This window comes from Benincasa hispida, chromosome 7, assembly GCF_009727055.1.
Source record: "Benincasa hispida cultivar B227 chromosome 7, ASM972705v1, whole genome shotgun sequence".
Classification (NCBI taxonomy): domain Eukaryota; kingdom Viridiplantae; phylum Streptophyta; class Magnoliopsida; order Cucurbitales; family Cucurbitaceae; genus Benincasa; species Benincasa hispida.
The window spans coordinates 7,390,117-7,417,913 of NC_052355.1; the positions used below are offsets into that span (position 1 = coordinate 7,390,117).

At 36.5% G+C, this 27,797-nt stretch overlaps 1 non-coding gene across 1 annotated transcript; it reads right to left on the reverse strand.

The window, feature by feature from the left end:
• Positions 1–22,418: 22,418 nt before the first annotated feature.
• Positions 22,419–22,525, reverse strand: LOC120082294. The gene has a single exon (XR_005483125.1). It is a non-coding gene; the product is annotated as a small nucleolar RNA R71 (small nucleolar RNA).
• Between the last annotated feature and the right edge of the window lie 5,272 nt (positions 22,526–27,797).

Sequence of the window (27,797 nt, forward strand, 5' to 3'; positions counted from 1 at the left end):
GGCCCGCGTCAAAGTATCCCTGCGTTTGCATCGTCATATATTCCAAGGACGCTTCCTCTATCCTTGTCTTTTTGCATTCTGTATTTTACGATGCGTTTGAGTTTGCTGAGTTATTTGTTTGGTTGTTTTAAGATTAATTGTTCTTTGCTTTTGCTTTTATAAAAATTGGAAACTTGTTTGTTTTTCTTTAAAAGTTGTATATGATCAAGTTGGGAATAATGGACACGTTAGACGCAAGTCTAACGCATGGCCCAGTTGAAGGGACAAGTCTTGAGAACAAAAAAACACTCGAGTATTTAGATAACCAAGACATCCCTTCAGCTTTACTTTATTACAGATGTCAGGCGCCGCCTGACGTCAGCCACTACGCCTCTCTCAGCCTAAAAAATGACCCAACGATTCGAAGCCTTCTTCTTCTTCATTTTCACTCTCGAGCTCTCTGAAACAAAAAAAAAAAAAAAAAAAAAAACCTCTCTGTCTGTCTCTTATACACATCTAGATGTGTATAAGAGACAGATATATGGCCCAACGATTCGAAGCCTTCTTCTTCTTCATTTTCACTCTCGAGCTCTCTGAAACAAAAAAAAAAAAAAAAAAAAAAAAACCTAACCTCTCCGTCTCCATCGCTTTCAATTCGCTCGAGCTTCTGCAGCCACAATGTCGTCCACCTTAGATAGTCAGAACCAGACCATGAGCTTTGGGAATGACTCACTGGTAAGCTCCTATTCCTCGTCCTCTGTTTCGATTTCACCTCCCCTGAACCAACCACCTCATTCACCCATCCTCATATCTTCCCCTAGGATTCCTCATACCCTAGTGGGCACCCCTCCATTTACTCCACCCATACCACCCTCTGACAGTCCTGCGTCAGAGCGCAATCTTGAAGAGTTGGTAGAATTGGCTCGATTGGACGAGCAAGAGGTTTTTGGTGCGATCTTGGCGTCCCTCAATCAAAGCCAAGAGGAAGAGCAAGTGATACATTCAAACCCACCTAATGCATCACTTGAGTTAGACGAAGTGAAGCGGTATGCTATGATGCTTGAAGAGGAATTAGAAGAAGAAAAAAGGGAAGAAGAAAATAGAGAAAGGAGAATTGGCCCTGACGCGTCTCTACCACGCTCATCCGACACAAATGAAGGGCCATTAAAATAAAAAATAGTAACAAGAAAAAGAAGAATGATATTGGAGGAAGAAGAAGATGAGCAATCTGCATCTGGACTTGAGGGTGCAACGCATGAAAACAGCTCAAGGCACAACGCACTAGAGCAGGAATTGGAAGACTACCAGCCCGCAAGGCAAGGGCGAAGGAAGACGAATCTCCAAAGGGAATTGGAGAATGAACTGAGAGAACTGGCAAGGGAAGCAAAAGAACATGCGGCAAGAAAAGGCAAGTTAATCGATGCGTTACCTAATAAGACATCGGGAAGAAAGCGTCAATTTAGTGACATACTCGTAGAAAAGGGCTTCTTTCCCGAACGTCACCCACTGCCAATTTACATAACTGATTTAATAAACGCATTGGGGTGGAATCAGTTCTGCGTTGGGCACACCTGTATTTGGCTCAACCTCGTTCGCATGTTCTACAACAATGAGTTGGATATGGAGAAGAACACAACTTTTGTTGATGGGGTGTTAGTGCGTTTCTCAGCTGACAAAATAAACGAAGTGTTCAACATTGACAGTAATCTGGACGCGGAAGGAAATCACATCTTGGAGCAGCCTACGCCAAGCCAATTAGAAGATGCGTTAAGGACAGTAGCCAAACCTGGAAGCAAATGGTAAACATCGAGAAACGGGGCAAAAATGTTAGCTTCCAGGAATTTAACTCCAGACGCGAATTTGTGGTATTACTTGATCAAACGGAGCATCATGCCTACAATGCATGATGAGACATTATCAAAGGAACGCGTCCTGGCTACCTATTGCATCATGCAGTGCATCCCTTTGGAGGTTGGAAGAATTATAAGGGAACAGATCAAAGCCATCAAGACTAAGCCACGAGGGCAACTCTACTTTCCATGGCTGATCTGTGCACTATGCGAACGCGGGGGCATCCCTCTTGGGGATGATCATGAAGATATTGATGGCTTGATAGACATAAAGTTAGTAAGGCGTCTACTTCGCGGTTCGCTGCATCAACCTGCCTTACCTACCAAGGAAGTGGCAACCAAGCCTCGATCATCCAAACGTGCCCCGAAAAGAAGATGCGTCCAGATTCTTGAACACAACGATCAAGCTTCAGAGCACGAAGAATATGAAGCTGAGCTTGAACATCCGGTTGAAGAAGCAAACCACCCCTCAATCTTACTTTCCATAACCCATCATTGGCCCCGCCAGAAGGGAGTCATGATCAAATGCACCAATAACCAACTCATATAGATCAGGACATCCCTTATTCCCTTCCTTCGCCCGCAACGCAAGTCCAATTCCACAGCTTCTGTGCCTCCTTCAATAATTTTTGAGCCAACTGGGCTAGGGTTAAGCAACGCAGCAAATTTTGAAGAACCGAGTTGAAGAAAATGAAGAACCAACACCACACTCAACGCAGTGCTGACTTAGAAAGAGTTTGAAAACTTTTTATCATATGATCAGCTCAGACCACTAGCTGCATCTATCCGAAGGTCTTCAGCAACAGAATCGGGGTTCTAAGGGATTATCTAAGGCAGCAAACCAAGATGGAATGCAAGACCAATTTTGTTTACACAACGCAATACATCAATCAGGTCTTGGTTGGAATGTTTGCTCTGCCTCCACTACCTACCCATCTTAGAAACCCTTGCGTTTACTGGATGAAGACCTTGAAGGAAGAAGGCAGAGATGACATGCCAGCACAATAGAGTTTATGGGGTGGTTCGGTTATTTCTGTAATTTTGAGTTTAATTGTTCTTTGTATCTGCTTGAACTTGTTTGTTTACTTTATGTGATTTATGAAAAATGAATGGAGAAATTCCCTGATCATTTGTGTATCCTTGCGTTTTGACTTGGCATACTTGATTTTTTTCTTTAGATATTTTCTAAGCTTGTGCTCTGCTTGACCTCCAATGATATTACAACTATATGAAGATCTAATAAGCATATAGAGGTAGGCGATGTTAGGAAAAAGTGTAAAAAGTCAGACAAGCCTAAACTATCTCTAAAAGGTTATTCTACTTTCTAACGCGTGCAAGCTTTAAGTCTTAAAACTCCTTTCAGATCTCTCAAAGCCTTTTTGAAATTTTGTTCTCTTTTAGCGAAAATGAGGATTTAGCTCGATCTCCAAATTTGGGATGAGTATCAGCTCATCCTGCAAATTTGGGGATGAGAGCAATCCGTAGTTAAGACGCATCCGAAGCGACATTTTGATACATCATTAAAGAAAGGGGACAAATAAGAAAAATATTAAACCGCGACTCCTCTATCATGTATTTCAAAAGAAAAACCCTAAAATGGCATGAGTTAGTTGGAAGAGGCACTTAGTCCGTAGTTGGATGCTTCGCATGACACCCCGTGGGGGAAGCCAAAACGAAAGTTAATTCTCCCTAGACCAATGCGTCCCATATAACTCCTCTATCTAGTCTGAAGAAATTATATCTTGAAACGCATGAATATTAGATATGAGTTTAGTTGTGAAGAGTTCTCACCCATAGTTGGATGCTCGCATGACACCCGTGGGGGCAAGCCAAAACGAAAGTGGGATACCTGGAACAATGCATGGGTAAGTAGGTTCATAATATTTTTTCTTTTTATATGGCATTTATTGTAAAAAGAGCATCTAACACATTGCTGGTTTAGAAAAAAAAAAAGGAATGTTTTGAGAGATGAAAGGAGTTGTGATAAAAGGCCTGTTGCACCTGAAACTAAACATTAGTCCTTTTAAGAAAAGAGTCAATCTGAGTTATATTTTCCAAACTCTTATCTCAAGCTTATGACTGAATATGATGAGAGGCGAACTCTGCACACTTAAGAGAAAGGAGATAACAAATAATTATTTTGAAATGCTTGAGGATAAACATTGTTCAAATTTGGGGGTTGTGATAACTTGTAGAAATACAAGTTATTTTTGCTATTAAGTTGGAACAACTAAGGTTTTTAATGATAAATTCTCCTCATTTTTAGAAGAAACGCATGGATTTATTCAAACATTAGCAAATGCATACAAAAGAAGTTTTATTACTAAATATTGCGGCACTAATGCATTGTATTGCAGGATTTCAATGCGAGAATTAACGCTAACGCATTAGACAAGTGCCGCAGGAAAAGCCCTAATGCATGGGCCATGCGTCAGAGGGAGTTCAACGCAGAGAAGATACATTGATCCAGGCTGATTGTGTCACATCACCACTTGCAAGTATGGGCACCTACAGGAAGCGGCGTCTGGAAAGCTTCCAAGCAGCAGGCGGCATCTGAAAAGCTTCCGAGAGTCAGGCGGCTAACCAAGGCATGGACTTTAATGCTGACCAAGACATGGACTTTAATGCTGCCCATTCACCAAGTGGACATGACCAACGCCTATAAATAGATGAAGTCCCACTAGAGTTAAGAAGTTGGTGAAATTATCAAGATCCTTACTCTCTGTATATTGTAGTCATAATTCTAGTTCTGTAGAGGCTGTGCTGTGGTGCTAAATGATCAGAAGGGTTGAGAACCACCACCACCGTCGGTCAGGGAGTGGAGGAAGCTAATCTTGAGAAAGACACTTCATCCAATTCTTAAACAAGTGATTGTACACAACGAGATTGAGTCAAAGAAATATAAGAGATTGTATTCTTTGGCTTGACTCAGTTTCCTTCCTCTCATTTATCACTTTCATTCCATTTGATTAAATATTGCTTTTGTAAAGACTCTCTGTTTCTTTATAAAATTCATATGTTTAATCCATCATACTTGCCATTGTTTATTTCTTATTTATGTTGAATGCATTAATACTTTATGCACAACTTCATTCTAAAGCTCAAGCCAACTTGACAAATTGGTAAAAGCATCTTTAACTTAGATTGTTTGAAAGAATAACTAAGCTGCATTAAGTAGGATGCCTAATACAGCTAGAGATAGACTTATTGGTGTCTATTGCATTTTGTGTTAGACGCATGCATCCTAGAGATAGGCTTTGTATGTTATTCCCGTTGAGAAATGTTGAACAAAGTCTAACGCATAAACAAAAGATAAGCAAATCATCCCATCTCATTCACATCACATCCTAGTTGATCACACTCATCTTAGACCAACGCGTCCACTTACCTTAAACTCCATTTTCGCATGATCCATCATTCACCACTCAACTCTTTTGTATCTTCTTGCAGAGGCACAACAATTTAGTGTAAATAATACATTTCTCACATTCATTTAGGAAAACCCCTACAGTAGATACAACGCAAGGTCTGCGTTTGGTTAACTGAATCCCTGAGTTCGACCCTGGACTTACCAGGAACCTAAATTAGATTTATACTTGGGTCTTGTCTAGGAAAACTTGAATGTCATAAGTAAGAGCTGTGTGCATCTGTGCATATATCTAACGCCTCAACGCGTCACAGCCACTTAAACGCATCAAAGCATAAATGTACCATATGTACTTAGAACTTATTTTTCTAATTTATTTATACAATACACTCCTAAAGCAAATCACAATAGCAATGAACAGCAAGCCTTAGCACCGCTCCATCGTGCAGTTCTTGCATCCATCGCTTAGCTCCCACGCCCCATTGTATAGCTCAATCGTTTAGTAAATGATCTCTTGCATAGCCTATTGCTTAACTGCCATGCCCATTGTTTAGCACCAACGCCTTATCATCTAACGCATCTGCTTATCACATAGCATCATCACCCAGCATCTGTGTCTATCGCACAACGCCCATCGCTTAGTATTCTGCCTATCGTGTAGCGCATCTACTCATCGTGTAGCACCATCATGTAGTCTATCGCCCAGCGCTCGTGCATCATCTAGCATCTACGCTCATCATCTCGCGCTCGCTTAATGCTTAATGCTATCATCTATTCCTATCGTCTAGTGCTGTCATCCAGCTTCTATGCATATCGTCTAGTGCTCACACTTATCTTGTAGCTCTATCGTTTAATGCCACCTGAAGCTACACGATCGTCTAGCGCATCGCTCATTTGCTATACGATCGCCTACCACGTCGCTTATTTGCCACACGATTACCTACCTCACTGTTTATTTGCTACACGATCGCCTACCTCATCATTTAGAGCCGCTCATTTACTACAGATCGTTTGCCTAGTGCCTTGTGCTCAACTTCTCGCTGTCTTCGCTCTCGCTCACATATTCTCAACGCATTGGCGTTTTTAGGCAACGCCTTGGCCAATCATGTGTTCAACCTCACAAGTTCACACATGATTTCCCATAACATCATACTATACTTAGCCTTATCTCATGCGTTAATACCAAATGCATGGTTCCTTTTGACTTCACACTAAGCCAAATTCCATTAGTAGAGGCTTAACTCCAAACTACTCAAGGAAAATCTATTCAACACTTAGAAATTTCTTTCTCTCCAACTTAGGATTTAACTTTCACTTAGTTAATTCCTTTAATTACCTACTTGAGTATGAAAAATGGAAATTCGGGTTTCACATTTACTTCCCCCTTAAGAAAATTTTGTGCTTGAAATTTACTCGAACTAACTCTGGTTTAAGATTTCACAACAACCACTGTTGTAAACTTTTATAACCTTGTCTATTACCACACTTCCACTGCTACTCTGATATTAACTCCTTAGTTTGTCAGCGATACTTCTCCTAGCCATCTCTTAGCTAGTCATTGAACAAAACTATCTACAATAGCTTTTCAATCTCAAACTCTAAATGAGAATAATTTAACTCATTCTTACCTTCCTTGGTAGGTCTTCAGGTAGCGTTGTGAGTTCCAGCTCCGGTCGCCTGCTAGGTCCTACCACTTTCGCTGTTCTTCTTAGTCTACTTTGACTAATTCTTAGGTTTCTCTTTAAACCTTTACTCTACCACACTTCCCTCTGGTTTTACTGAACTCAAACCTCAGGTTTTCTAACTCAACCCTTCGGTTTCCAAGAACTTATGATTTGATAGCAAACTGGTATCAACTAATTCTTCATCTTTCCCAGAAACTTATGCTCTGATACAAAGCTGTCACACCCCGCCCTGAGCCCGAGGAGAGGTGTGAGAGACTGCAGATACCACCCTTTTATGATACCTACTACCCATCTCTACTTTACTACACTCAGTAAACTTTATGTCAAGGAGATGAACAACAATTGATTGAGTAGGACCATTTTATTACAACAATGTAACGTTTATACAACTCCAAGATTTAACTACAAAGTTTACAAGAACAACTCTTAAAACCCTAGAAGTGTAACTGTGGTTGTGGGAGACCTTGACCTTAGCAGTACCCTGGAACTCTTCACCTTTCACTACCTGGGAAGAAAAACATGAAATAACAGAATGAGCTTCACAAAGCTCAGTGAGTGGTAAGCAACTTCTAGAGTCCATTTCAACTCATAACAAGTATAATATAAATACGAGGTTAATACTCAAACCTCCACTTTGAATGAGTATGGTCTCAACTCCTATCTACACACACGGTAGATAGTTAACTATTACTAATCATAAACGCTTACTCTCTTGTATTTTCCTTTGTTCCCTATGTGTAAATAGTTCCCCGCTCATGGGCTCAGAAGCTAGGCCCGTCGGCCTTCTAATCATCCCATACGAGGTTCCTCCTACAGGCTCAAAAACTAGACCTCTCGGTCCCCTGACCATCCCGTGAGGTTCCACTCGGGCTCAAGAACTAGGTCTATTGACTCCCTTGACCATCCCGATCACATAATCTCATTCACATGCTAATTTACTCATTCATAACATAAACATATACAATTTACTCTAAAAGATATGCTTAAGACTTAAAGAAAATATCACTCACCTTGGTAAGGGTAGGAATATTCCTTTCTAGAAGTTCCTTGATCACCTCAAGCTCCCTTTTGAACCCTAAGATCCATATTCAAATTAAAGCTCAGTTTACTCATAGTTCTAAGCCTTATCTCGAGGTACATCCTTCTATAATCATGCTCTAAAATGTCTTAGGAAGCTTAAAATCTTGGCTTAGAACTCCTCGTGATGTAACAACTACAGAGTGGGCCGCATCCAATAGTGTTACCAGGATGAGATACTCAATTTCATCCATATACTTATTAGACCATTTAAGCTATTGTTGACCTGATCTTGTTTATGTCACTACATAAAGTTATAGTATTCAAACTATAGCCAAGGTTATGTTTATCGTATTTTTGTAATAAGATGCAAAATCAACAAGTCAATATTATTGATAAATAGAATGTTTAAAATGAACTGCAAGTTCTAGGACATTCCCAATAATCTCCAACTTAAAACGAAGCAAATTGTTCTTGAACACGTTTCTACGGTTGGGGTTGATGCCCTAAATCTCGTGGTTTTGTAGTTTTTAATTGTATTGTACAAACATTTCATTTATCTAATAAAATAAGAAGTATTTTATTCGGCATTCAATTGAATTAACCCCAAAAAACCAATAAACTAAAAATCTAGGGTTATCTTCTGTAACTTAAACATTTATTTAGAGACATATAAGTGGATTATGTTTAAGTGACAACCTAAATGGTCTTTTGTAGATAGATAAGGTTGGGCACCTTATCCTGGTGACACTACGAACATGACTCGCTTTGTAGTTGTTACGATTGTTGTAAAGTGCTGCAAATGATCTGGTCCTTATCATTCATGTGGAGACATGCGAGGGAGGGTATCTATACAAAGTGTTTGTATTTGTCTGGACCATGAAATGAATAGTTTCTCTATATAACACCGTTGTTAGTAGAGACTTACATTTCATCACGATGATTATAGGTGACTTGACCTGAATCTTGAGTAAGTTGTGAACTCTTACCTATGAAGGCGGTCCTTTGTTTTGTATGGGTAAGAGTGGCCAATTTCATCGACTCAATATGCTTATCATTTTGGGGGACTTATCTGATTGGGGAGCTAGGAACGTAGCTTTGCAATAAGGAATTTGCTCCTTCCTTATTCTTAAGGTAAGTATAGAAATTTCTCCTTTAAGGGTTGATTCCGGGGTTTGAACAATTTGACGCCACACTCTCTCTTGGCTCAAGAGGGATTTGGTTATAGTTGGACTATAACTTATTGTTCATGAGAGGGATAAGTGGTACTTAAGGAGTTAGATGTAATTATAGGAGAAACACAGTAACTTTGACCTAGTTGTCGTTACGAGCAATTTGTGAAGTGCCAATGCACTGTCGATTGGTTATATCCAATAGTCACAAAAATATATGTATAGTGTGAAGAATGCAGCTACCAGTCTTTAGTGGAATGACCGACAATTAATGGAAGTTGATTAATTCATTTAAAGAGTTTAATTGATTAATCAAGTACCATTGGAGCTTCAATCTTTAGGTTCATAAGGTCCCCTCGTTTGCTCGATTGGGATTAAAGAGAATCAAATTAATTTGGATTAGTTTGAATTTTTCAAATTAATAAAGGAAATTAATTATATAAGATATAGTTAATATAAAATTATTTATATGAGTTATAATAATATAAAGTATTATTTGAGAGATAATGAATATTTTAATATGGTTCAAATATTAAAATTAATATAAATTTAATTCATATTAAATATTATAGGTTAAATGAGAGAATATTAAACTATAGGTTGTATTATATGTTATATAATATAAACTATAGGTTATGTGTTATACTAGATATAACATATGTTTCTTTTAATATATCATATTAGATTAGTTATTATATATATATGTATGTATATATGTATGTATGTATGTATGTATTAAATTAATTAAAAAAAAATTAATTAAATTATTTAGTTATTAGAGAAGAGAGTTATTTGATAACTTTTTCCCTACCCATTATTCTCTCATTAACTAGTATATGGATGTGGGAAGGATTGAATTTTTCATCTTCCCCTTCTATTCTAGCATAAATATAGGTGTTATGATGAGATCTTGGCACTATCTAAAAAATAAAGAACATTCAATCCTTTCTCCAAATTAATCTTGAAGTGCACATAATCTCAACGATTCCCTACCCCGAGAATACTGAGGTTTCTACATGGTAGTGTCCAATTGATTAGGAAATTTGCTGTTTTTCTTTGGTTGCTCGTGAGTTCAAAAGGAATTTGAAGAATTCAAGATTTTGGGAGGAACATGAAGGTTTTTTTTTGGTCTTCAAGGATATGTGATCCTGGGATCTCTTCTTCCTCTTTAATTTCTGTACAAAAGCATGCTTATTAGATTATGTACATGTCGTTTCCATCCTTTATGTTTTCAGTATATTATGTAAAATTAGAATTAGGACCCGATCGCTTATGCAACGAGTATTCATGTATGCTTTCATGTACTAAATATCAACTAGTAGATATAATTATTAAAGCCTAGGATGCAGTTTAGTTTGAAGTCTTCAAGTTTGGGCCTTTGCAAAATTAATTTATAGCAATTAATTAACAGGTGTTTTTTTCTTTTTCTTTTTCTTTTTGCATGTTTGGGCCTTTACAGTAAGAAAGCCCATTAATTTTATTTTGTTGATGACCCATGCTCAGCTTAACGTTGTGATTAGTTAAATTTGAATTTAAGTAGGTGATAGTTATTATTTGAGGCACTAATCCCCTCCAATGTGGGTGTTCATCTTCTTTCCCACATTGCTCCAACTGCCTGAGTGCTCTATTTTGTGTGTTGTTCTTGCATAATGATGAATACTAGGAAGAAGACTTATGTTCTTGAGAAAAAAATGGTTTGTTTCAAAGAGAAAGCTAATCAAAAGAAGATTGTTGATATTTATGTCCCTGCAACTACTACCATTGCGTAAGATGTTCAAATGCAATAGTTACATTCTCTCTCAAACAATAATCTTGTTGCTTCTCATTTCTTCAAGCGGAAGAGATCATTTGTTGGTTCTTCAGCCTCTGCTAAGAGGAAGATTGATCTATTGTTCACTACCGACTTGACTATGACTGATCTTGTGGGATCAGGTAAAACAATTTTCTTGGTTCAACGATTCTTTTTTTTTTCCTTGTTAATTGATGATATGGGTTAGGTCTTGTCTAAAAATATATCTTAGCCAAAGAGAAAATTCGTTCGAATTATGATATTGGCTAAATATATTTATTCTAGATTTATGGCATTATTTTCTTGAACTTTTTGAATTTGTTTCTGTTCTTGTCTCTTATGGATCTTATCTTAAAGGTTGCTCTTTCAATTGTCAATTCTGTAAAATATTTCTTTCTTTATTTATGTATTCTGTAGAATATTTATTAGGAATATTTTCCTCTCTGGTTTGTTGTGTGGGATTATTTTCCATCATTCTATTGTGCTATTTAAGCTCAAGAAGTTCTCATCGTAGGTTGCCGCATCAATTGTTTTGTGAGACTATATGAGAACATTACAAAATTCTTACAGCATTACATTGTATTCAAGTAGAAGATTTTTCAGCTTTTCAAGCTATTTGTGGCAACGTGTTCCTCACTTGTTCTTGCTTCAATTCACGAAGGTTGATTGGTTTTAGGGGGAGTCTAAGACTTTATTCCTCATGAGGGATTTCTCTAGCCTTAGGGGGAGCCTAAGGTGTTATTCATAGAGAAGAGAGTTCTCAAGACTTAGGGGAGCCTAAATTCTCATGTGAAGGAAGTTCACAAGTTAGAGGAAAGATATCATCACGTGAGAGGGAATCTCAAACAGAAGCCTAAGGGTTTCAATACTAATATTCACATACTTATGGGAATTCTAAATTCCAGAGAAAGAGTCTCACATCTAGGGAGAGCTTAGATGATCAACTAAGTCGAGTTGTACGGATGTCCCTGTAATTGTTGTTATTTACAGATAAGTACAATGTTGTAATTGCTTGACTTTTGGATATTAGTGAGATATCTTTCTTGGGTACACTGCCCAGACGTAGGTGGTTTATCATCGAATTGGGTTATCAATCTTGAAGTGTTTATTTTTTTTAGTCGCTGTTGTTTCTAAAATTACCCCGACATTGTGTGAGACAAGCATATTGACTGAAAGTGAAAAGTTCTTAAAATATCAAATTACAAATAATTTTTTTTCCAATTTATAAATCTTTGGACATAGTCTATTCAATGCAACAAGCTAAGGTGATATACTAAAACCTAACCACATAAATGTGAAACAATTGAATATTTGTTTTAGTCATTAATTTTTTTTGCCAAAGTTATGGACTTATATGCTTAAAAAAGTGAATGAGATATAGTTCTAATTACTTTGATTTGAATTATGCTGGAAATTAAGGGTGTCTTTCGCAACCATTTGTATAGCATAAGTTTCTAAATAAGAAATGTAATGAAAAGGAAGTAAATATATATTAAATGCCTGCAATCTATGATTTCAGAAGGTACTGTTTTTTTTTTTTTTTGGTGTATCAAAACAAATAATTTACGATGGTTTGTTTATTCAATATACTGTTCTGTTATAAGGGTCACATTAAAAGATTATTATCGTAAGAATTATTATTTTCTATTATTATTCACAGTTAATACATTCATGCATTTTATGATAGGATGTAGGTATATAGATAAAGTAAAATAATGTTGGAAGTTAACGAAGTTAGCTATCTTAATATTTATAATTAGAGTTACTTGATTAGATTAAACTCAAAAGAAATAAGAAACAGATCAGAGAAAGAAAATTATGATGATACAAACATATTATAATATAGATATCTATCTTTATTTTAGTTTTGCTATGCCATTTTCACACACACACATATATATAAACACAAAATGGCCATTAATTATTGAAATAGAGGGCATACTGTTGTGAAGTAGAGATAGCCTTCCTTTACTAGTTGTACTTAAGGACATATTCAAAATATTTGAGTGTATAGATATCAGTTGGTGTTGCAAAATTTCGTATTATGTTAGCCACATATGTCCAAACGTGATAAAGGTTCTCCAAGAGGGAAATTCAGCAATTGGCCCACAACCATTCACTACACGAAGGAAAATCAAATTGTCATTTTATTTCTCGTTATATATATATCCACTATCATCCTTCCAACTTCTTGCACATCTGGACGATTGATATCCTTAAATGGTATCAGAGGAATTGAAACTATTTCCTCATTACTCATATTGGAATACCTTTGATAGATAGTTAATTAGAAGATATTTGTACGTGCGATCTAACATGATCATGAATATTTATGAATTTAATATTTATAGTTGTGGTGTGATACTCTAGACATTAAAATTGTCTAACTGATATACTAGAATCTTATGTTTGGACCTAGCTTTTAAATTAAAACGAGGGCTAATACAATGTCCATATTTTAGGAGATAGCCTCGAATCAATTCTTTTATGGGGTTACTGGATATATGTTGTCTTAGTAAAAGAATGTTCATTTTTGTGATTAAACTAGTCTATTAATACCTACCTGTTTTAATATGAAAATAATTTAACACGATTATTTTGTTAACCTATATTATTTAAAAGTATAATATAAATATTATTTTAGAATAATATAATTTCTTGCACGCTGTATTATTATTTTGATTTAACCAAACCTAGTTGAGTTTGTATCATGAAACAATATTATTTATTGAATTTTTTTTTATCATTTTTAATATGAATATCAATTTGAAAGTGTCAATTTTAAAATTCGGTTACAAAAAAATGTGAAAATATTATATTTTAAGAATTTCTACTATTTGGATAAAAAGTCGAAAACGAGAACATTGTATTTTCCAATATAAAATTAATTTTAAAATTTGTCACTTTTTGAGATGGGTTTTAGTTTTTCTTTACATGGTATTTGATGAACAATGGCATTGTCATTATCCTCTTCGGCCAACAAGGGACCAGTTTTGCCCCGACCTGAAAGTGATCGATTGGACTAATAGTTCACTCAATATTTGGACTCCAAATATAATAGTAGTATTAACGATTTATAATTAATACTTTCGAAATTTCTCTTTATTATCGTGTTTACTTCTTTGTACCTATCTTCTCTATTCCTCTTTGTTACAGTATTTACTATACTCTATCTAGATTTAAATAGTTTGAACCCCAAATAAGAATTATTATAATTTAGATTGAAATAGTTTGCACCTCAAACACAGTTTATTACAACCCACATGCTATAATAACCACTAATTATAATAACCAATTTAGCCCACAAAACACCTCCTAAAGTGTGTGTGTGAACTCCATGAGATTTAATATGGTATAAGGGCAACAGGTCTCGTGTTCAATAATGATTCGCACTCGTTAGGTCCTTCTATAACTTTTCAATTCCTCAAGCGAGGGAGAGTTTTAAACTGTTGATATGATTAAATTTACTATATCCTATTAGCATAAACTTTTGGATTAATTGTCGATTTCACAACTCTAAAGTTAAAAAGGCATGGGGAGATATAACTTATTAAAATTATTATTATATTCTACTTAAATTATAACTATTATTTTATTTTAAAATACCGTGACAGTAATTTATGAATCTTAGATGCCTTGAATAATTATGATATATATCTACAAAAATAAACTTGACATGTTAGATAATTGTGTTTGTTTTGAAGCTTTTAGATGACCGGAACAATTTTTAAGAATGTCCAAAAAAATTTAGATAACAAAGTTTGTTTTGTAGGATTTGTGAATGAGAAAGTTTTAAGAATATGTGTTATATCAATAATGCCCTTAAAAACTTTAAATGTTAAAAACAAAGAAAATATGAAATAAAGTAAATTGATAGATTTAAAAAATAAAAGAAAAATAAAGGAAAAAATGTCATTAGAGTATAAGGGTGCGGCCAAAATCTCATATTAGCTTTTGGGATGAAACCATATCCAAGGATATTAGACCTTTTGGGGTGAAATCAAAACCAAAATCGTGAGGATTTATGTCCAAAATGAACAATATCATACCATTGTGGAGATAGTGGGTGGGCCATTGTCCTCAATTATTGGTATTAGAGCAATTGTGATCCGTTGTTGAGCTAATAAGACTGGGAATGAGCTCTGATGAAGAGTAGTTGGCCTAGTTAAAGGTGATTGCTCAAGAAAAGTACAGATGGATGACTATTTGAGAGGAGGCTTTGGTGATCCTTGAAGGACTGTGAGGTCCGTAACGAAAGCATAATCGTTCCCAATTTTCAATTTCACAAAAAAGTAAATTACACATAACAAGAATTATGCAATATCATAGATTTTAAAACATGCTTGAAAGAAAAAAAACATATGAGAGAAAGAAAGGTTCAACCACACTTACTTTCGAAGGCGATAAATCTTTACAATTTTCTCCCAATGAATGTTCACGAACAATAAAACAAAATGATCACCACCAAAGGATTTTCCTTAGTATTCTCCGTAGAGACTGAGAATTAATAGAAATATGTGGGCCCTAATATGATTTTGGAAGAGACGGAGAGGAAGAATTTTTCTTTCTATTTGTTCCTTGGAAGAAAACTAGAGATTACTCTATGTAAGAAGAAGAATCCCCAGTAACTCCCACAACCAGACAATGGATATAGAGGGAAAATAGGGGTCGAGTTATTTTTATAACTCTCTCGTTTAATTTAATTCAAAATAAAATAAAATAAATAAAATAAAAATTTAACATATATATATATGATAACCAACTTATCATATATTATATATTCAACTATGTGTTATATTGAATATAATACAAAACCTATAGTTTTTATATTGTATCAAATACAATATAACCTATAGTTTATATTTCTCTCCTTAATGCATGGTATCTAATATAAATCCAATTCATATTAAATTTAATTATATGAACCTCATCCATACAATTAGTATTTGAATCATATCCAAATATTTAATTTCTCTCAAAATAAACTTTATATTATAATGTATCAAATAAATTATATTAATTATATCACACATAATTAGTTTAAATTAACTATATCATATATAATTAATTCTCTCAATTAATTTAAACAATTAAAATTAATCCAAAATTAATTCTCAATAATTCCAGTTGAGCTACAGAAGGGACCTTATGGACCTGTAAATTTAGGGATAGGAGAGAAGTTGTTCTCTTAAGTACTGAAAACCAATTGTTCATTAGAGGATCAGTTGAAACTTAGAGAATAAGATATAATATCGGGGTAAAACAACATATTGACCCATCCGTTATTACTAACAACCTATGAAGGATAAACTTACTGGTTATGGTTAAATCATGTGGACATAAATACATCTATAGCGAGCAGAGTGCAAACATCGAGTTATAATGGTGCGATTTGATGGTTAATGAATACTGATTAATTCAATTTAAAGATTTTTAGCCAATTAATCTTAATCATTGGAGCTCATGACCTGTAGATCCATAAGATCCCTCTTCTATCTCGTAAAACATGAACACCTTGAATTATTAAATTGAGTGAATTTGGAATGATATCAATTTGAATTGTTCAAATTAAATTTCAACTTGAAAATGTTCAAATTGAAATTAGGGTTTGAATTTGAATAGGTTTAAATTCGAATTAGGGTTTGTATAATCATATATGATATAATTAACGTTTAATTTATTTAAATTAAACAAAATCAGAGAGTTTACAATATTTAAATATTGATTTAAATATTAATTACATGAATAAGATTCATGTTTAAAATTAGGTGTGTGATCAATTTAATATTTGATATTAAATTAATTAATTAATTAAATATGTTTAATTAATTTCTAATTTTAATCCAATTTAAGAAATTGATTTTTTTTTTCAAATTTGATTAATAATGAATTAACCAAATCAGATTTTAGTTAATTAAAGAATTAATTCAAATTTGAATTTAAAATTTGAGAAAATTGAAATTTTGAAAAAATAGGAGAAAGTGAGTTTCTCCCACATTTTCTCCATGCATGAGGTGTTCTTCATGCATTCACACACAAATCCCACTAGAACTTGCAACTTGGAGCTGGCAATTTTGTTGCTGGTGAGTGCATGCATGGTGTAGATAGTTTTTTAGCTGAAGAAATGTTCATCTGATCTCATCTTCCTCTTCCTCTCAAACTTAGAAAAATACCTTCACAACTTCACTCAAATTTGAGTTACACCACTCAAATTTAAAGCTGAGAATAGTAGAGAAGATCTCTTGGTGGTACACGGTTGATTGAGACCTGAATTGGAGCGAAAAGCAGCTTGGAATGGGAAGAATTCATCAAAGGTAAATTCATTTTGAAACCCTCTTGTATTTTTCTGAAAATGCATGCTTTAGAATTCAAATTAAATGTAACTAGAGTGCTTATCAATTCCATTTGCTTCCATTGCATGCTTGTGTATTATATAAGACATGAAGTAGTTAGGAACCCATAGTTTAGAAATGAACTCAAAATTGATTAAATATTTGGACTGTAAGGAGAGTTTTTTCAATGCCCATTTCACATCTTGGGTATATCATTTTTCTTAGATATTAAGCAATAATCAAATATTACTCCACTGCCACATATCACTCACCATACTCTCTACCTTAAATTGTCCCCTTCTTCCAGCATCGTCCACTTCCTTAATTGTTAGTACTATTTCCTCATCAAAACTAATACCATAATTACATACTTTATGTAACTACTTTCATTTGCTCATCAATATTTACATATTTCATATTTATAGTTGGGATATGTTTCTAAAGAAAATATTAACATATTCAATTAGTGCGTATTGGAACGACGATCAAGGCTATTAAACCGTCATACATACATAATATTTTTTTTTTGATAAAATGATACGTTATTACATATCTGAAAAACTTATAAGTGAAGAGCTACATAATAGCCATCCAATTTAAAGCTAGCAATCAACTCAACTGAAAAATTGGTGAACACTTTTTAGCGAGTAGACTAAAGGGAAACAAGGGATAAAATATTCCCAAATAGACCTGATAGAACCCAAAAAATATAACAACAATCCACCAGGATCTCCTCCACAAACAAACAACCAAATAATTCATCGCCAAAACATCACAAATAAATCACCAAATAGTTACTAAGCAATCAACCAACAATGTACAACAATAAATCACGAAATTCTGGAAGAATAAAAGCAAAGAGCACACACGAATTATACGTGGAAAAACCCTTTGATACGATGAGTAAAAATCGCAAGACTTGTGAGAGGTCTACCCTTGTCAACCTCTCTTATTATAATAAAATTGAGGGAAAACGAACCCAAATCAGTCATTCAAAAGTTCACAATCTACCAATACTTTCATACATAAAAGATGAACATTTGAGAGATAAAAATAATGAAAATCACCCAGTTTTATCGGTTATGTTCAGTAGTTACTACGAATAAACTAGTGCTCTAAATAACGATTCAACCGTTCAAAACGAGATTCTTTGTACCTCGAACAGGTTGATCAAATTTCAGCATGATCCAATGGTTCAAACTTTAAAATCTGACAACTTTGTGAAGTTGATGAAAAATCGAACTATTGTCTTTCTCTCCAATTTTTGCCTCTTTTTCACTCTCTTGTTATTTTTGTCATTTCTATATCACATAAAAGAAAACCTAGGGCTTTTAAGATTGCCAATCTAAAAAATTAACCTCAGTTGGACTCACAAAACACAAGTTTAAAATAAAGTCTTGCTTGTGCAACAAGTGGGTTGGACACCCACAACAATCTCCCCCTCCAGCCCAATACGGGAAAGACTCAATCACATCCTTGGTCTCTTGAACCTCATCCCAACAAGCTTACTACAAATCTCAATCTTTCTTCTAGGAACTACCTTAGTTTACATATTTGAACTGTTCTTGTCAGTATGTACATTCTTTAGATTCAATCTCTTCTCTTCAATTACTTTTTATAGCCAATGATATCTAATGTCATTGTGTGTTAGTACGAGCATGTTACATTGAATTCTTGATCAAATCCATAGCACTCTAACTATCACAAAATATTACATATTCACCTTGCTTCAAATCCAACTCTTAAAGGAATCTTTTAAATCATAACATCTCCTTGCTTGTTTACACTACTCAATATACTCAGCCCTAGTCATGGACAATGTTGCGCATGTTAGTAGTTTGCATTGCCATGAGATGACTCCCCCTGAAAATGTAAACACAAAACCTGAGATAAATTCTATGTTACTAAGATCACCTGTCATGTCTACAATAGTATAGCCTTTAAGCACAGGTTTGCCACCTCCATAACAAAAATTCAACTTGAAGGTGCCATGTACATACCTAAGATCCACTTCACTACTTCTCAGTGAGTCTTACCTAGATTGGAAAGAAAATGACTCACTAGACTGACTACATGTGTAATATCAAGACTAATACATACCATAACATACATCAAAGAACCAAAAGTAAAAGAGTAAGGAATTGATGACATAACTTATTTTTCTTTCTCTATTGTAGGGCAAGCTCTCTTACTTAGCTTAAAGTGAGTTGTTAGCGATGTACTAACTGGCTTAGCATGCTTCGTATTGAACCTTTCCAACACCCATCACAAGCAATATCCATACCTAATATTTGCTTTGCAGGACCCAAATCTTTCATGTCAAATGACTTGGACAAATATTTCATCAAATTTTGAATCATATCTATATCTTGTCCAACTATCAACATATCATCTACATGTAATACAAGAATGATGCTAGCAAAGAACTTTCTAGAATACACACAAGAATCAGCTGTAGTTCATTGCTTATCATAAACGAATCAAATTTCTTGTATCATTGCCTTGGTGACTGTCTAAGCCCATAAAGACTCTTCTTCAACTTCCAAACAAGTTTATCTTTCCCTTTTTCTTCAAATCCTTTAGGTTGCTCCATGTAGATCTCTTCATGTAAGTCAACATGTGAGAAAGAATTTTTACATCAAGTTTCTCTATCTCAAATCAAGATTTGTTGCTAATTTTAACACTACTCTGATAGATGTCATTAAACTCAATGCCTTTTTTCTGGTTGCATCCCTTAACCACTAATCTAGCTTTGTAGTTCACTATTTTCTCACCATCGTTCTTGTACTCGAAAACCCATATGTTTTGCGATACTTTTTTGCTCTTTGGAAGCTTCACTAGCTCATAGGTTCCATTATTTTCTAGGGAACTTATGTCTTTCTCCATTACATCGAGTCACTGGTCTTTTTCATCATGAGACAAGACCTCAACAGTTATCTTGCTCTCCCTCTTCACTAACTAGAATGAACTTTGAGCTTGGACACCTTGTTGAAGGGTTACACACTTTGGTGAACTTTCAAGCCTAAGTATCCTCCACCTTGGGAATAGGTCCCTCCCCTTGCTTGTGAACTTCTCCATGAATCACATCCTCATATGCATCTCCCTCATGAGTTTCTTCACCAGACGAAGACCCATTAAGATCATTATCATCAGCATGATCTGGTACTGATAAATGGTAGAAATAGAAGTTATTAAAGCTCAAATTATTAAAACGATGGGAGAAAGCAATGTTGAAATAGGCAATATTATGATTGAATGCGCCAAACTAAAAGAAACTATGATTGCTAATGCTCATTGCATAAAAACAGTTAAATTGCGTTATTCTGTGCAGGTACAATGCGATGGTGCGACTGAAACTACGATCTAAGGGAACAATGCGATGGCGCATTTGAGTTTGCGATCAAAGAGTACCTCAAAGATGATCGCGTAAAGACCTTACATAAAGGCGACAACATAATAAACCATGATGGGACGAAAAGCTGATAACGGTCAATTCTGAAATACAGTTGACGACCGTTAAAGACCATATCGTTGCAAATACATTAAACTTCTAGTGACTTTCAGACGGCGTAATAGAGTATGGAAATTAATGCTGCCCATCCATGAAATCATTAGAGAGAAGAATTGTTTCACCTAGAAGTCTATAAATACCTAATGTTACCAAGCAGAGGAAAGAGAGTTTGTGAGAAGAAATTAATGTTTGGAAAGGTCGAGAGACTGCCGAAATAGCACGAAGAAGAGACACCAATCCTTTCGAGAGAAAGATTCTACAATTTGGAAAGGAGTTGAAGTGATAAGAGCAGTGTAAAAAGCCAGAGGAAGCAAGACATAGCTTACCTGGCTTGATACTTCTTACTCCATTTATTGTTTGTACTCGACACTTTATTTGCAAAAATGGAAACTTCATTTCAATTTATGATTAATCTCTCCACACTATGCATGAGTAACTAAATTTGTGAATGGGTTGAGAAGTATTTAGCTGGCATAACTTAAGCTATGCACTTTATGCGATCATCTTGCCTTATGTATGCTTCATTCATCATTTGGAGTACTTGAAAGAGTAGTCTAAAGACAGAATCTAGGCTCGAGATAGTCGGATTAGATCGTATAAGCAAGAGTAGAGACTTAGAAATAAGTTCTATTTGCTACATTCCATACACATTGCATGCATCCATAGGAAATGTGGCATTATGCATTGAGAAATGTAGTGCCTAATATTTGTGTATAGCATGATCGCATGACTTGTACAAAATATTAAGAAATGTTAGTTAAATGTCTTATCAACCCCTTCATCGCATACTTGGCACAACACCACCCTTTCATTGCTCTGCATATTCCATCACATTGGAAAATCTAAATTAATTCACCATCTACTTCTTTATCACCATCGCAATAGAATCAGAGAGTCCGTCACATATCTATTTAGTAATCCCTGTGTTCGACCCTGGACCTACCAGAACCCTAAGAAGACTTATACTTGGGCTTTGTTAGGAAAACTTGTATGATCATCATATCCACACATCCCTACATCGCATGATAAACCAACGCATCAAGTTTTTGGCACCGTTGCCAAGTATTATGGTATAGATTGCGCTAACATCGAACCTCTGTGATCTTTGTAGCTTTCGACCTTTATTGTATTGCCATTCCACTTGCGAAGGAAGAAGCAAGCGTCATATGAGCGAAGGACATACTCTAGAGCTCAAGTACGACCTAGAGATCGAAAGAACTTTTCGCAAAAGACAGAGAAACAGACAAACGGCAAGGAAGAGTTCATAGAATGGCTGAACAACCTGAGAAGCGAGTAGCAAATGAAAACAACATGATGGCAAATCCTATCCTATTGGAAAATGATCGCAATAGACCTATCTGGGACTATGCGTCATCAAACTTGTATGATTTCTCCCAAGGAATCATAAGACCAGCATTGGATGGATCAAGGTTCGATATGAAGCCAGTAATATTACAAATGATACAAATAGTAGGACAGTTCAGAGGATGACGTAGTGAAGATTCGCACGCCCATCTACGAAGCTTAATTGAAATTTGCAACACTTTTGTGTTCCCTAATATTTCCACAGAAGAGGTTCGACTCACGTTATTTCCATTTTCACTATGCGATAAAGTAAGAAAATGGGCTTGCTCTCTCGAACCGGAAGAGATAATGTCATGGAAGCAAGTTGTGGATAAGTTTATGAAGAAATATTTTCCTCTTATAGAAAATGCCAGAAGGAGGAAATTGATCACCAATTTCAAACAAGAAGAAGATGAATCGCTCAGTGATGCATGGGCGAGATTCAAGAGACTAGTACGCGACTGCCCACATAATGGATTGTCGGATTGCCTCCAAATGGAGATTTTTTTATCATGGAGTCAAATCCGCATCGTAGACAGCTGCCAATGCGGCAGCAGCAGAAGGTCTGCTGGACAAAACATATGAGGAAGCAAATAATATTCTTGATCGCATCTCGAAAAACCACAAAGATTGGTAAGAAAGAGATCAAAGAACGAAGACCAGAGAAGGGAATGCGAGTAATGGTGCCATCACATCATTACAAAATCAGACGAATGCAATGATAAACTTGTTGCAAGGCATCGCAATAAACAATTCAAGAACTCAAAATGGGCAAGTAAATGCGATAGAGAAAACAAGCACCAGCTGTGCCGTATGTGAAGAATCACATTCTTTTGAGGAATGTCCACAAAATCCTCAATCAGTTTACTTTGTCAAAAACAATCCTTTTTCAAACACTTACAACCCGGGGTGGCGAAATCACCCTAATTTTTCTATGAAGAACAACCAACAGCAAGGCAGTCAGTCTGTGGCTCAGAGAGAGGGACCGCCAGGGTTTTTCCATAGAACTAATGGACAACAGCAACAGCAAGCTAGTAGCTCTCAAACACCATCCCTATCATCCCTGGAAAACTTGTTGAAGCAATACATTGAAAAGAATGAAACCATCCTTCAAAAACAAGCTACATCCATTCACAATTTGGAAATTCAAATAGAACAAATTGCGGAAGAGCTAAAGAACAGACCCCAAGGGACATTGCCTAGCTCAACTGAGCTTCCACGCAATCCAAGGAATACAGGGAAAAAACACTGTCAAGTAGTCACCCTAAGAAGTGGAAAGGCAGCGATAGAAGTCAGAAATGAGCCTCGCAGAATCGAGTCAAAGGAGCAACCTGCGATTGAATCAAAGAAACCTCTGTCGCAGACTGAATCAAAGGAGTCTAAAACTATAGAACCAGAAGATGCGATCACCTCTAAGCCTCCAGACCATGAAACATTGAAAGTACAACTACCTCCATTTCCTCATGGACTGAAAAAGAAACATACGATGAAGGCCAGTATCATCGCTTCCTGGAAATATTGAAACAATTGCACATCAATATTCTATTCATAGAAGCGATAGAGCAGATGCCGATGTATGCCAAATTTTTTAAGGACATTGTCTCGAAGAAGAGAAGCACGGAAAGATTCGCCACAGTGGCATTGACATAAGAATCCACTAATATATCACACTAAAGATGCACGACCCGGGCAGTTTCCCAATACCTTTCTCAATAGGAGGAATCTATATTGGTCAAGCATTATGCGATCTTGGGGCAAGCATAAACTTAATGCCCCTTTCAATCTTTAAAAGATTGAATGTATGTCACACCCCCTCCCTCGCCTTAACCCAAGACTTGGAAGAGAGCATGAAGACATACTAGTACCATTCCAAGACAATATTTTAATATAACATTTCCCCCTGTATCAATTAAAAGCCTTAACATGTTTACAATAGATATTTAAATTTCATACATGTAGCTAAATTTTCCTATACTCTTCTATTACATGATCCGAGCCGTACCCTGAGAAATTACCAAGTCCTGGTGTTTTGGTGGTTATAGACACCTTTCTTAACGCTCTGCTTTGCAACCTGGGAGGGGGAGGGGGGGAAATAGAAGAAAACATTTGGAAAAGTGTGAGCTAATAAGCCCAATGAGTGGTGCCTTTTAAGGTAACAACAACTTTAAATATAAAATATATTTTTGGGAAGTCAATCACATAATCACCATTTCATTATAATCTATGAATGATCACATGTAATCCTATTCAATCATTATCCTCCAATCACATGCTATATCTGGCATGTAATAATAATGCATATATTAACAATCATATTAACAACTTTTCATGGAAACTTTCCTATATCCCATTTTCCCGCCAATGTACACATCGACAAATATTTTCTGCTAGTCATGCTTAGGTATCTTGACTATATTTTCCGCCAGTTGTCACCGACTATCATTTCCCGCCGACCGAAGCCAACTAAATTTTCCTGCCAAGTACCACCTTTTAAGCATGCTAACTATGTATTTCGGGTATAATCTTAGTTTCCATAGAACTTTCACAGACAATAAATATCATGGCAAGCAAAGTATCATAATCATGCATCTTGTACTTACCCATGCATTTATTTATATAGCAATGCATAAAGCTAAATAACCACTCACCGTAAGCAAGATTTTCTACTAAAACCACTTTGAGAATATCTTCCTGAGATTTCCTCCATATCAATGAAAATTCCTCAATTAATACTTGTTATATCAATAAACAATGCTAAAATAGCCAAACTACCTTTACATAATAAAAGTACCAGCTTACCCCACTCCAAACTTAGCCAAAATCTTAAAATCAGCCTCTTTAGAGGTTATTTTAACTGTGTGGGCGCAATGGAGTCTGGCAGGCAGCTGGGGCATTCGGCCGAGTGCAGGGTGTGCGTGCTGCGTCGCACAGTGGGCTGCTGCGTTGGGCTGGCGTGCGTGATGCGTTGGTGCGAGGCACGCTGCTTTGCGATGGACGGACGCAACGCTACAAGGTGCAAGGCGCGCGCTGTGTGATGCGTTGGCTGGCTGGGTGTATGCGTCCGGGCTGACTCTAAAGTTTCACCAATGCAACTTTAGCTCCTTCGGACCCTATTAATTTGGCAGCCTAAATACTCAAACTTAACACTCTAAATAAGCTCTCAACACTGAGATTTTGGTGATGGCATGAATGAATTGTTCTCGCCCAACCCCTCTATTTATAGCCATCCCAAGCTTATCCCTTTGTGACAACTCAACTCACATTTGTCCCTTTTTAAAGCTGTCAACACTTAGCCTATTCCAGCACAGCCTTGAGTTGTTCTCACTATAATTTGCCAGCCAAAATTCTCATTTTGCATGCAACCTCCTTCATCCACCTTCTGCTTAGGGTGATAAGACCACTTTTGCATGCAACCTCCTTCTTCCACCTCTTACTTAGAGTGATAGGATTGCTTTGTATGATCCTCCTTTCGCCACCTCATTCACTTAATACCTAAAAATTTTTATCTATATAATTTGTTAGGCTTATAGACGCATCTCATGAATATTGCCATCTCCCCTTGGGGTTCTTTTCCCTATCAATTAGCCTTCCTTTTGTCTATAACGCATAGCAAGCCAAATTACTACCATCGCAATCCCACTTAGCCATCGCATGAGTTAGCCATCACCAACGCATAGGGTGGCCGTTCATCCTTGACGCATGGCTCACTAGGTATGATCGCACGACTTGCTTGGTATGGGTGCAAAGCGCTTGGCATAGGCGCTAGCCATCGATGCATGGGCGTGCTGCATAGGTGCTGGTCATCACTCGCAAGGCTTGCTCGGCCGCATGGGCGTGCTTGCCCGCATAGGCATGGTCGTTCGACAGTGCGCTCGCATCATAGGCTGGCCGTTCAACGCATGGGCAGGGGTGCTCGGCGCAAGGCATCGACGCATAGGCATGGCTGCTCGACAGGCTCGGTAGCGTTCGACGCGTAGGCTGGACACTTGGGCTTGATACATGGGCTGGGCATCTGGCATGCCTGCTCAATGCATAGGCAGGGGCGCTTGGTATGCCCGCTCGAAGCATGCCTTGTGCATGCCCTTGCGTTAGTTGCGTGCAAGCCCATGAACATTGCCCAAGCCTTCTTGCTTTCAAAGATTAGTGCAACATGAAACCAACCTCCCACGCACTCTTAGGCCTTGTGTTCAATGTGCTTGGCCCTGCACATGCATTGGCCACCTTTTGATCCTTTTTATTTTCATAATACTAAGGCTTTCACCATTTCATCTTACCCCAATATCTTTATTACTTTTTCCTTCTCCAAATAACCTTCCACCTTAGATTTAGGGTTTTACAATGTAGGGTAGCTAACACCCACAACCGTGACTCTTCAACTCGCCGATAGATCCTTAGTGCACCCAAAAGGGAAATTAAAGTATGTGTTGGTAACAATAGACAGATTCATCCTACCTGCAAACTTCATTTTCTTAGATTATTAGGCGGATAAAGATGTTTCAATCATATTGGGACGACCATTCTTGTCTACTGGTCGTGCTCAAATAGATGTGCACAAGGGAGAAATCACAATGAGCATTAATGGAAAGAAGCTCAAGTTCAATATTATCAAGGTAATGAAATTCCCAAATGAGGAAGGCTTATCAGATTCTGATGATGAACACACTTGGGTTAAAGATTGGGAGTCCGAGGAAGAAAATAAAGAAAGAGAAGATGCGACAACATCCATAGAGACTTTCCATGCGATAACAGAGATAGTAAAGTAGGAAGAAATGCTGAATTTGGATGAAGAAAGACAAGCACAGAAGCCCTCTTTAGAGAAACCACCTGCACTGGAACTAAAAATTCTACCAACCCACTTGAAGTACGTATTTCTCGGCCAGAATGAAACCTTACCAGTCATGATATCCTCTGCATTACCTTAAGAAAAATAAATCGCACTGCTCAGTGTTCTAAAGAAATATATTAGAGCAATCGGATGGATGCTCGCAGACATTAGAGGTATTAGCTCGACGTATTGCATGCATCGAATTCGGCTTGAAGAAAACTAGAAGGGTTGAATAGAACCTCAACACAGACTGAAACCTATGATGAAAGAGATTGTTAAAAAATAAATCATCAAATGGTTAGATGTCGGCATTATCTACCCTATCGCAGATAGCACGTGGGTCGGTCCCGTGCAGTGTATTCCCAAAAAGGGTGGGATGATAGTAGTTCCTAATGCGAACAACGAATTGATCCCTATGAGGACCATCATGGGTTGGCGGATTTGTATGGACTATAGGAAACTCAATGCGGCAACAAAGAAATATCATTTTCCCCTACCTTTCATTGATCAAATGCTTGACCGAGTAGCGAAGAATGACTATTTCTGCTTCCTTGATGCGTATGCAGGCTATAACCAAATTATGATCACACCAGAGGATCAAGAAAAGACCATGTTCACATGTCCATATGGAAGGTTCGCCTTTCGTCACATGCCTTTTGGATTATGCAATGCTCCTTGTACGTTTCAAAGGTTTATGATGGTGATCTTCTCCGAGTACCTTGAAGACTCAGTTGAAATCTTTATGGATGATTTCTCAGTCTATGGGAAAGCATATGAAATTTGTCTGCAAAACCTGGAGAGAATACTGAAAAGATGTGAAGAAACTAATCTGGTGTTGAACTGGGAAAAGTGTCATTTTATGGTTAAAGAAGGAATTGTGTTCGGGTACAAGGTTTCGAAGGATGGGTTAAAGGTGGATAAAGCTA